Raw genomic sequence first — 12,741 nt, 5'->3', positions numbered from 1 at the left:
GCTGATCTGCAACGTCGAGCCGGTCCAGGGACGCCGGAGGGAGACGGCAAGGAGACGCCGCGGCAGTCAGCCGTCCATCAGACCCGGAGGGAGTCACCACAGAGGTAAAGAGGGCGGAGTGAGGGCATCGAGCAGCGACGGTCGCAACAGTGTCCTCTGGAATGGTGCTACAGTAATCATTTGTTACTACCGGCTTTTGGGGTAAGCTATCTATAGCTGAATTTAAAGACTATTCTGTCAATACGTCCTGAACATTTAGACTGGGAGACATCCAGGAATCTTTAAAATTTAATTTGTGATCAGTTTTGGTGTATTGCGTGCTATTTTTTCTTTATTGTGTAAGGTTTAATAGTATGGGTTAATATCACTACACTAAAACACTCTCCCATAAAGTGCAAGAAATTATTAGACATGTTTAAAAGGCTAAAATATCACATTGTTCTGATACATCTTTCAGATGAAGAGCATGCTACATTGAAAAGGGAATGGCTTGGACAATGTTGTTGTTCCTCATTCTCTACATGGCAAAATAAGATCTGAAATGCTGAAATTAGACTACCACTGTTAAATTAGCCCAAACTAAACAGGACAGCTTATCAGAAATGCATGGCATTGGATCAGGTCCGAACAGTTTTGAATTATTTCAGAGGACTAGGTAATCACTACATTTTTTTAAATATAAATTATATAAATATGGGAAGAAAACTAGTAAGTGTGAGGAGTAGGAGGTGTGTGAGCCCCTTGTGCTATGGCATAGTTGACACAGCCTCGGGGGAGAATCCCCCAAGGTCTATGTCAGCAGTTGGCGAATGCGCCCTGTAGCCGGGTAGTCTGGAAATTCACCTTTACCAGCCTCCTCTCCCACAGGTTGAGCCCTTGGGATCTAACAGGCGGCAGGACTTAGGCGGGTCCCTAGGAAGGATGTGATAAGAGTCCAAAAGCACACCGGGGTCAGGGCAGGCAGCAGATTTAAAGGAGTCAGAGGCAGGCCAACGTCAGGGCAGGCAGCTAGGAAGAATGGTCAGGTCCAGGCAAGTGGTCAGATTCAGGTGGCAGGCAATCATGGTCAGGTCCAAGCAAGAGGTCAAGAGGCGAGCTAAGGATAGATGAAGACACATACCGCAGGTAACGCAGGAAACACAAGTAACTCAGGACACACAGGGCAAGAAATGGGTAAAGCAGGGAGAGCGGGAGACGACAAGATGGGAGAAGACAAGACTGGAAGGCAAGGCTAGATGACAAGAACCAGGAAGTAGCAACACATACTGCAAGCAGGAGACCCATTGCTGAGGCATCTGTTGTTCCTCGGAAGGCTCCTTATATACAGAGGAGCCTGTTATGTAATCCTGCCACTGGCCCTTTAATGCTGGGAAACGTGCACTCTTAAGGAAATGTCGGTTCATGACATCATGGTGGCAGATGAAGCTAGAGCTGGTGGCATTCTTGCAGCACTGAGACAAAGCATCGGAACTGAAGGAAGGAGCAAGACGGCATGAAAGGCTGACTAATGGAGGTGTTCCTATCACACCAAGGCTGAGCTGTGACAGCCAAATGCCATGGCTCGTGCGGGCTACCTGTGAACCGTGAATCCTAACATTAAACTGTCAGCGAACTTGGTGAAAGTAAAGGAACAACGTTCTGTCAATATGGGAGTTAGCATAATTAGGTAGGCCAAAATTATCCCTAAGAAAGGCATTGAAAACGTTTGATATACTTTCAGATGTTTTATGATAAATAGCAAGAAAATTCTGAGATCAAAGGTTGGTTAGGGATTTTAGATGGCCACAGCTTACTGGGGAACAACTGTGTAGGCTTAATTTGCCTATTAAGGTTTGCTCTATTATTCAAAGGCTTAAATTAGGTAAGGCATCTGGGTTGCCAAGGCTCAGGTCAGAATTTTATAAGATTTTTAAGTTTCCTGTGTTATCATCCTTGACGAAATTTTACAACATTTTAACACATGGCACTGTTTCTTCTGAGATGACTCAATCAATAGTAGTCTTGCCAAAGAAGAATAAATATCGTTATGATATAAGAACATAAGAAATTGCCATGCTGGGTCAGACCAAGGGTCCATCAAGCCCAGCATCCTGTTTCCAACAGAGGCCAAAACCAGGCCACAAGAACCTGGCAATTACCCAAACACTAAGAAGATCCCATGCTACTGATGCAATTAATAGCAGTGGCTATATACATTCATATAGCTACATTTCTTTAATAAATGTAGATGTAAAAAACTGGGCAGCAGTTCTAGCATATAGAATAAATGCCATATTCCTGGATTTAGTGGCCTCTGATCAAACAAGTTTTGTTTGAGGCAGATATGAGGTTAAAAATGTTAGAAAGTTGATAGCTGCCTTAAATAAAAAGGCTAATAGTCAGGCACTGATGCTCAGCCTGGATACAGAAGAAGCTTTTGATTCTTTATCCTGGGATTATAAATATTGGGCATTTGAACATTTTGGTTTCTATGGTAATATTCTGGATTGGCTGAGGATTCTACCTAGCACATGGCTGCTTATCAATGGCTCTGCTGGTTTTGATTTGCACATGGAGTACATCAGGGCTACCCTCTTTTCCCTCTCTTATATATGTTTTGGTGGTAGAGCCTTGGTAATAAAGCTGTGGGCATCCCAAGCTTTTCAGGGTATCAAGGTGGGGCTCCACACTGTCAAAATGTCAGACCCAATATTCAGTGCAGGCCGGTTAAGTAACTTAGGCGGATATGACTTATCTGGCTATGTTATGATGTATATTTAGTGGCAAGGCAAAGCCACTGAATATACACATATATGTGCGCACTCAGCTGGATAAGTATACCTGGTTACATTTAGACCTGCTCTATGGGGCATATAAACTTAGACGTAAACTTATGCAGCTAATTACGAATGACTAGCTCCACCTCTGAACCACCTAGTACACGCCTTTTTGTGTGTGTAACTTTTAGCCATATAAGGGACTTATATGGCTAACTGGCAGCCATTGATCGTAGACGTCTATTCAGTGGCCGCTACTTAGCCATATAAGTCCCACCTATTTATTTATTTATCGAGTTTTATATACCGTCGTTCGGTTTCGCCATCACAACGGTTTACAAAGTATCGATTCTCAGTAATTAAACATTATCATCAATTAAACATTTGTTAGAATGACTTTTCGGTCAAACTAGTAAATAGTCTTTCTTGGGGTCATTTTGATATAGTCTGGTGTCTTCTAGTGAAGTCATTTTGGTATAGTGTCATTAAGAGTTTTGGTAGGCTTTTGTAAACAACCAGGTTCTTAGCTCTTTTTTGAAAGTTTTTAAGTTTTGTTGCGTTCTTAATTCAGTTGGAAGGGAGTTCCACAGTTCAGGGCTTCCTAGGGATATGGCTCTTTTCCTAATTGTTATGAGTTTGTGACGGGTTAGTGGGATTTTTAGGCCTTTGTTCGTTGATCGGAGATTTCTATTTGGAGAGTGGAGTTTTATGGAAGCACTGAGCCAATTTGTTTGTTTTTCATATATTATTTTGTGAATTATTGATAATATTTTGTAGTCAACCCTGTATTTTATTGGGAGCCAGTGTAAAGAAATGAGGGTTGGAGTAATATGATCAAATTTTCTTGTTCCTGTGAGTATTCTGGCGGCCGTATTTTGTAGGATTTGTAGCGGTCGGATGGTGGCGAGAGGTAAGTTGAACCGCAGTGAGTTGCAGTAGTCTAGGTTGGAGAAGATGAGTAGTTGGAGTACTGTTCTGAAATCATTGGGTGACAGGAATGGTTTTAGGTGTCGTAATGTTAGGAGTTTGTGATATCAGTCTTTGATTTTTGCAGAGATGTGGTACTTGAAGGATAGCTCCTTATCGATTATGACTCCAAGGTTGTGTGTATGGGTGACAGGGGAGATTGCTGTGTTATAATTCATTACGTTGAGAGATGGCATGTGAGTGGGATTGTTTTTTCTATCCAGCATGATTATTTGGGTCTTGTCAATGTTTAGGATGAGTCTCATGTTATTTAGCAATTGCTTTATTTTTGTGAGGTAGTTAGCAGTTTTTTGTAGGTTTCTTCCAGGGAGTTTTGTATTGGGATGAGTATTTGGATGTCATCAGCGTAAATTAAGTGATTCAGTTTAAGATTTGAGAGGTGGTGGCATATCGGTAGAAGATAAATGCTGAATAATGTTGCAGATAGTGCAGATCCTTAGGGAACTCCAGTGTCAAGGTTTATTTTCTTTGATAGGGTGTCGTTGATTGATACCTGGTATGTCCTTTGGGATAGATATGATGAGAAACATTGCAGAGATTTTTCCTTTAATCCTATTTCGGTGAGATGGTCTATCAGTATTGAGTGGTTTACTGTGTCGAAGGCTGCTGATAGGTCTAGTAGGATTAGAATGTAGTTGTGGCCGCTATCGAAACCTTTGAGGACGGTGTCATTTAATGCTGGGAGTAAGGATTCGGTGTTTAGTTCTTTCCTGAAACCGAATTGCGTAGCATGTAGGATATTGTTCATTTCCAGATGGTCACTGAGTTGTGAGTGGATGATTTTTTCGATGATTTGGCGATGAATGGAAGGTTTGATATTGGACGGTAGTTTAGGGGGTTTTCTGGATCAAGGTTGGTGTTTTTTAGGATGGGTTTGATAATTGTTGACTTTAGGAAGTCGGGATAGCTTCCTTCTGTGAGTGATAGGTTCACAATGTCGATTAATGTTTGTTATTGATGGTTCAATTGCTTTGATAATCTGTATGGTATGCTGTCGATGGGGTGCTTGGCCGGGTTCATTTTTTTAATGTTTTCTACTTCTAATAATGATGTTGGGTCAAAGTTGGTCCAGCTTGATGTTTGGTTGATTAATATTTTCGAGTCTTGCATGCTGTTAAGGTTGTTGTTAATAAATAAATAAATGAGGTTTTTTATTTTATCATTGAAGAAGTCTGCAAGGTCATTGCTTGATAGTTTGGAGACTGGTGTTTTCTGTTCATTGGTTGATTTGGTTAGGCCATGTATGATATTAAATAACATTCTTGGGTTGTGTTGGAATTCGTTTATTTTTTTTGTGTAGAAATATTTTTTTGCATTGTGGATTTTGTTTTGTAGTGTGCTAATTGTGCTCGGTATGCATTCAGTTGTGTAGATGTTTTGTTGATCCTCCAGGTTTTTTCTTTTTTCCTGAGTTCGCATTTGGCTGATCTGATGTTTTCATTGTACCATTGGTTCTGGTGTTTTGGGTTTCTTATAGTTTTCTTTATCATGGGGTTTATCTTATCCGCTATTGATTTAAGACTAAGAATTTGCCTGCTGTTTTTTGTACTTTGAACTCTCCTATCTGTGTATATAGTTGGTTTACTCATATTGAGTTATATTTATAGCTAGTTTTCACCCCCCTGTTTAATGTACTCTATTGGTTATATGTAAGGGCCCCGCCCAAAAGTTAATCTTGTTCCGCTGTTATATGTAAGGGCTCTGCCCAAATGTTTTTGTTTTTTGTAAACCGATGCGATGTGTCAACGGATGTCGGTATAAAAGAGACCTTAAATAAATAAATAAATAAATTTAGTAATGCTGAGCCAGGATGATGTGGTGTTTTCTGCATTAGATGGTCTAGGTTTGTTAGTTCTGTTTGTAGATTTTCTTGAAGTGTCTCTGTGTTGAAGGGTGGTCTGTAGGAGAAGGAGTTTGGTGTGTTTTTTTCCGGTGTTGGTATATGGTTCGAAGAAAGGCTGGTATATATAAGCGAGTGGTCTGACCAAGGTATATTAGTTGTGTTTGTGTGATAATTATTCCATAAGTCTGTATTGATGAAGACGAGGTCTAGTGTGTGCCCTGCTTTGTGTGTTGGGCTTTTGATGATTTGCTTAAGACCAAGTGTTATCTGGCTAGATAGCACTGAACATGCTTTGAATATTGGACCCGTCTTTATTTGTAGACAATATTTTACTTTTGTTGGTGTTCCTTCTGGTGGTATACCAGTCATATAATATTTGTTTTTACAATTTCAGTCCTTTGCAGGGCTAAAAATTAATGATGATAAATCTGAGGCTTTTCATCTGGATGCAGATCTAAAAATGAAGTGGCAAGGTAATTTCCCCTTTAAGTAGGCTGAAGACAAACTGAAATATTTGGGAGTTTGGATACCACAAGATCTCATTTTATTATATAATCTCAACAGATTTGGAGTATAAACAAATCTTCCAAGATTTGAAGAAGTTTGAGTTAAAACATATTTTGGGTACCTATATGAGGAGGACAAACATATTTGTCAGTCTGTTTTGTTACTCCAGTCCAGGTATGTCCTACTTAATTCCCACTTCTTTCCATTTTTACAAGTGAGATTATTTAGGCTCTCTAAAATTGACCGAGAATGATGTCAGAAAAGAGTATAACTTTGCAACGGCAGCAGGGCCGGTTCAAGGGTATTAGGCGCCCTAGGCGAAACGTCAGCTATGCCGCCCCCCCCCCCCCCCGCCTCCACACACAATTAACTTACATTGTGCATTAATGAAAATAACGAAGTCTGTATTTATAACAGAACACTTATTTGACATTTTTATGCCATGTAAACCATTGAGATGATTTGTCTTATCGACGGTATAGAAACTCTTTTATAAATAAATAAAATAAACATAAACCAAAGCTATACTTGTTGCTCAAACAAAAAAAGCAGACATCACATAATATTAAATAATTAAAATGGCAGTCAATCAAGAAAAATAAACTTAAAAAGCCATCTTTACTTACCCCCTCCAGCAGCTCTCTTACTCCTCTTCCATGCAGGCTGTAGTACACACCAGAAGCAGCAGTAGTGGCTAAGCTCTATACTCATGGTCCTCTTCCTTAGGGCCCATGTCTCTCACACACACACCATATCAGTCATGCCCCCATGACCAGTTTCTGTCTCTCACACACCAATCACCTCCCAAACAGTCTTTGACAAACACACCAGTCACCTTCCTGAACAGTTTCTCTCATGCCATACACACACAGGCTTCCCACGCCCGTGTTCCACTTACATATATGGACTTCTCACTCTCATAATCACTTTCTCTCTCTCACACACACTCACCAGTCTCTCACTCCCATGCTTGTTCTCTCCACATGCACAGGCTTCTCATTCCCATAATCACTTTCTCTTTCTCACACACATACCCAGAGTTCTCACTTCCATGCTTTTTCTCTCTTTCACACACACACACACACACACACACACACACACACAGTCACATCCCTGACTGTCTCACACTCTCACACATCAGTCATCTCTCTGAGCAGTCACTTTCATTGTCTCTCACATATACACATACATCAGCTCTCTGACCAGTTTCTCTCAATCACACACACATGCTCTCAATCAAATACATTCTCTCACTTACACACAGGCTCTCAATCACACACAGGCTAGCTGGCTGCTTCTCTCTCTCTTTCTCTCACTCACTCCCCCCCCCCCCCCGAGAACAAATGGTAGCTGCCGCAGCCTCCTCCAGCCCCCACAGGCCAAGAAGGAAGAATCCCATCGGCCGCAGGAGGCTCGTGCTGCTGACTCCTTTCCCGATTACCGGCTGCTTCAATTGCTCAGGGGCCGATGCTGCTGTCGCCGCTATTTTTTTCATGCGGCACGGCTCTTTCTCCTTCCCGCCAGTGGCGTAGCCAGAATTGATTTTTTGGGTGGGCGCAAGGTTAACATGGGTGGGCTGTAGGCATGCAGGTCTACTAGTTGTTTTTTTACTGATAAATAATGCCAAATTATGCAGCATAGCATTCACATCTACGCCTAAGTATGAGGTTTACTTAATGATACAAACATAATTCACGGTGATTTGTGGTACTTTAGCCTTCTTATTATTACGATTTTATACACGGCTCCTACCTGTCCATAAATTTTGAGAGAGCGGTTGTGTTGCTTATATTTAAATTGCTAACATCTCAAAATATAGATATATATTTTTACCTTTGTTGTCTGATCTTTGTATTTTTCTAATCAGTTGGTCCTGGTCTCTTTTTCCCATTTTTTCCCTTATAGCTCATTTCCTAATTCCTTTTCAGTGTCTTTCTTCTATTACTGTCTTCTTCCCTTCCACACACACACACACACACACACACACTACACGCTTTCTCTCACAGACTCCCTCTCACACACTCAAGCTGTCACTCTCATATGCTTTCCCCCCCCCCCCCCCACAAGCTCACATTCAAGTTCTCACTTTCTCACCCCTCCCCAGGCTTATATTCTTATGCACACACAGACGCACATCCAGGCACCCACTCTCACCCACAAACCCATGCTCCCAGTCTCACCCTCACATATTCAAGCTCCCATTCTCATCCATACATATACACATTTAAGGTACTATTCTCACGCACACATTCAAGCACCCATTCTTATCCACATATTCAAGCTTCCATTCTCACCCACCCACACAAACCCAGGCTCTCATTCTCACCCATATATACACACATTCAAGCTCCCATTCTCACCCACCCACAAACCCAGGCTCCCATTCTCAACCACACATACACACATTTGAGCTCCCATTCACCCACATATTCAAGCTTCCATTCTCACCCACATACACACCCAGGCTCCAGTTTTCACCCACACACACTCCCATTCTCATCCACACATACACATTCAAGCACGTGCACAGCTTCCGCTTTCTCCCCCAGAGCAGGAAGATCAGCTGCCTCTCCTGCTGCCACCGGCCTCCTGCTATCTTCGGGCGTCGGGCCGTACTGCCCGCCGAACTTCCTGTCGGGGGGGGGGGGGGAGCGGAAGCGCAGCGCACAACGTCCGCTTCCTCCCTCCCCCAAGCAGGAAGATCGGCCCGACGCCCGAAGATAGCAGGAGGCCGGTGGCAGTAGGAGAGGCAGCTGATCTTCCTGCTTTGGGGGAGAAAGCGGAAGCTGTGCGCGGCGCTTCCGCTCCCCCAAACAGGAAGTTCGGCGGGCCGTTTGGGCCGAAGATAGCAGGAGAACGGGTGGCAGCAGGAGAGGCAGCTGATCTCCCTGCATTGGGGGGAGGAAGCGGAAGCTGCGCGCGGCGCTTCCGCACCCCCCCCCCTCAACAGGAAGACCGGTTGGCCATAGGGCCGCAGCAGCGCTTCCCCATGTGTGCCGTGATGGCGCGCGAGGCGTGGGTTCTCTTGTTCGCTGTCGCGGGGATGGGATCCCGCGACAGCCTTGCAGTTCCGGTGCCAGTTGGGTGGGCCTGGGTCTAAGTTGGGTGGGCACCTGCCCACCCAGGCCCACCCATGGCTACGCCACTGCTTCCCACGCATCACTTCCTGTTCCGGGTCAGGGGGGGCGGGAAGAAGAAAAGGGCAGCCGCGGATGCAACAGCTTTTTTTTTTTTTTTTTGCACCGCGGGGCAGGGGCGGGCTGCCGGCAGCGGCTCTTATTTTTATCGGGGGGGGGGGGGGGGGGGGGGGCGGCGGCTTAATGCAGCTCTTTTATTTTTACCGGGGCAGGCTACGGCTCTCTTAATTTTACCGGGGCAGTGCCGCCCCCGGGAAGCTGGCGCCCTAGGCGACCGCCTAGTGCTTCCGCCGGCCCTGAACGGCAGTACAGAGCACGGGAGAACAGAAGAATTCCATATCACAATGGCACATGCTTTGTAAACAACAGCTTTCACATGCAGTTGTGGATTCCTTGAGTATATACTGGAGTAGGATACAGATGTTTCAATGACACTGCAAAGGTACTGTAAATCTTTGCATAAGGTGTTGCGACTCCGGAAGATGGACTCCTTGCTCGAGGTGGAGTTGGCACCCCCACAGGTCCCACCAACGGTAGGCAAGGCCGGGATGGAGCAGAGACCCTGCTGGAGCTTCACCAGTACCAGCTCGCGTTTCCCTCAGGTTGAGCCCTTGGGTACCGAGGCCGGCTGGACTTATGTGGGGTCTCTGGCAGAAGAGGAGATGGCGCTGGATGGAGACTGGGACCAGGTCTGGAAGCCGGCATGAAGACTCGAGAGTAGAGTAGTAGGCAAGAGTCAGGGCAGGCGGCAGTTCTTGTAGTCGTAGTTCCAGGTGAGAGTCAGGACAGGCGGCAATTCTCGTAGTTGTGGTTATAGGCAAGAGTCAGGGCAGGTGGCAGTTCTCATAGTTTTGGTTCCAGGTGAGGGTCGAATTCCAGACGAAAGTCAAATAGATCAGGAACGAAGGAGAGATCCTCTGGGGAGGAAGAGGACACAGGACCTAGAAAGCCAGACCTTGCCTTAAATAGGAAAAGGAAAGGTGGAGCAGAAAGGAGGGGCAGTGGCAATTTCCTGCCGCGGTCCCTTTAAATTTAGAGCAGAGACGCGTGCGCGGGCCTAGAGAGGCCCAGAGGGGGAGTTGCCCGCACTGAGGACGGCCGCGCGTCAGAGAAGGCCCTGGCAGAGAGGCCTACTGGCGCACTGGAGGAGAGGCCTGCGAGAGAGCACACCGGGAGCGGCTGGCTGCTGTAGCCAGCTGTTGCGACCGTCGTCTACACTGCCCGACGTCTACACTCCACCCACCTTACCTCTTTGGTGACTCCCTCTTTGGTTGATGGAGGTTTGGCTGCCGTGGCGTCATTTTGCTGACCTTCTCCGGCGTTCCCGGACCGGCTAGATGCTGCCTTCCGCCATGTTCTCCTGAGGCCTAAGGGCACACGCGCGGCGCAGCCCCAACTCAAGTACCAGCTGTGGCGCGAACCTCAGGCATGAACATCATCCCCTGAGATGACGTCATCATCACCAGATATTTAAGGTCTCTTGTTTTGCTAGCTAATCGAGTTAGCAAAGGGTTTTCTACCTAGCTGCCTCCAGGTATTGCTGCTGATGGGATTCGCTCTCCGCTTACCTTGCTTCTCTGCCTCCTCGGACTTTACCAGGGGTACCCGCTCCTCGGGGGCCTCGCTCTCTCTCTTGCTTTTCAGGTCGCAGTCTGGAACCGGTACTCGCTCCTCAAGGACCCACGTTCCCGGACCTGCTACTGAATATAACTTCTTCCAGGAAGTCACCACTGCCTACAACACCAGTGAGTTACCATCTCTCTCTCAGAGCTTTCCCTGGAACCAGGTACTCACTCCGAGGGCCTACTTCATTCCAGCTCCTGGGCTGTTCCAAGAGACTATTGTGTGAGTGTTACCATCAAGGTTCTGTTCCTGAACTCTGCATACTCTGCCTACTCACTATCTTAGTTTCTCTACAGCTCAGCCATCCTGGGATCGCTGTTCCAGTGCCTGAGGGACTACAGCCCAGCCTGGCTCTTCCAGCTCATTACTGCCACCTCTGGTGGTTCTCTAAAACAATTTAATAAAAGAACTAGTGTGGTCTGTCTCCCAAATCTGAGCCTGACCGGTGGTCCCTCTCGGGATCTTCCCCCGTGGGCGTGGTCATCTGCAACCAGCCCAAGGATCCACCCACAATTATCACAAATAATAAAAGATTGCTAACTCCATGGATCTGGTACAGCTCAATGCCTTGCAGGCCATACCAGGCCTGGCCTTGAGCATTTCGGAGCAGCAAGACGCCTTGGAGAAACTTACTTCAGCGTTCCATCAGCTACACACACAGAAGGGTCAAGGCACAGCTTCCAACCATGAAGGTCAGTTACAGGAGGTAACTTTAAAGACTGCTGTACCACTGGCGACTCCAATCCGTTTTTCCGGAGAAATCCAGAAGACCCGGGGCTTTTTAAACCAGTGCTGCATGCATTTTACCTTACAGCCATCTTTATTTCCTACGGCTCTCTTCACAACTACCTACATCCTTTCCTACCTCGATGGTAGGGCCTTGTCTTGGGCATCTACCTTGTGGGAACGCAAGGACCCCATTTTGCAGGACATAAAAGGATTTATGGACTTATTTAAATCCGTTTTTGATGACCCTGCCCAAACTGCTGTCACCGGTTCTGCTTTGGTTGAATTGAAGCAAGGCAACAGATCATTGGCTGAATTTGCCATAGAGTTCAAAACTCTTGCGGCAGAACTCTGCTGGGACCCCAAATGTCTCAAGACTCTTCAGAGGCCTGGATAACCGTTTAAAGGACGAGCTAGCTGCTCGCAAAACACCTGACTCGCTGGACGAATTAGTAGCTTTGGCCACTCGGATTGATCACCGGCTCCGGGACAAGGTGAAGGAACTCCGGCCTAAGGTGTTACCTGGGTTGAAACAGGCTAGTGCTATATCTCCACCTCGGATGGTTCCAGTAAACCCTGCTGCTGATAAAGATGAACCGATGCAACTTGGTCATGAACGTTTGACTTCCAAAGAGAGAAGACTTTGGAAGAGGCGCGGCTTTTGCATGTACTGTGGTCAGGCCGGCCATGACGTCTCTACATGCTCCATTCGTCAGGAAAACAGATGGGCCTAAGTCCTGCAGGAGGACCGTTCTTAGGCCTCACTACGCCCTCTCCTCCGCTCTCTCTCCCAGTCTCCTTGACCTACGGACCAGTCACGGTTCAGACTCCTGCCCTGGTGGATTCAGGGGCAGGAGGCAACTTCATTCTCAGACGTCTCATGGAATACTTGAGGATTCCCCTCATCAAATTGAAAGATCCACTACTGTTATCCTCTATTCATGGAGAGTCCTTTCTGGGCGACGTGACTTGCCAAACCGTACCAGTTAGTTTCTGCACCAGAGCTCTCCATATGGAATCGCTCTCCTTCTTTGTATTGGAAAGGGCCATGCACCCTATCATCCTGGGGTTACCCTGGTTGCAAGTGCACCAACCCCAATTTGACTGGGCATCCTTGGACCTCTCCCATTGGGGCCCAGAATGTCACGGGAGGTGCCTTAAG

The sequence above is a fragment of the Rhinatrema bivittatum genome, chromosome 5 (assembly GCF_901001135.1).
Source record: "Rhinatrema bivittatum chromosome 5, aRhiBiv1.1, whole genome shotgun sequence".
Classification (NCBI taxonomy): Eukaryota; Metazoa; Chordata; class Amphibia; order Gymnophiona; family Rhinatrematidae; genus Rhinatrema; species Rhinatrema bivittatum.
The sequence above is the reverse complement of the archived record's forward strand: the minus strand, read 5'-3'. Positions refer to the sequence as shown.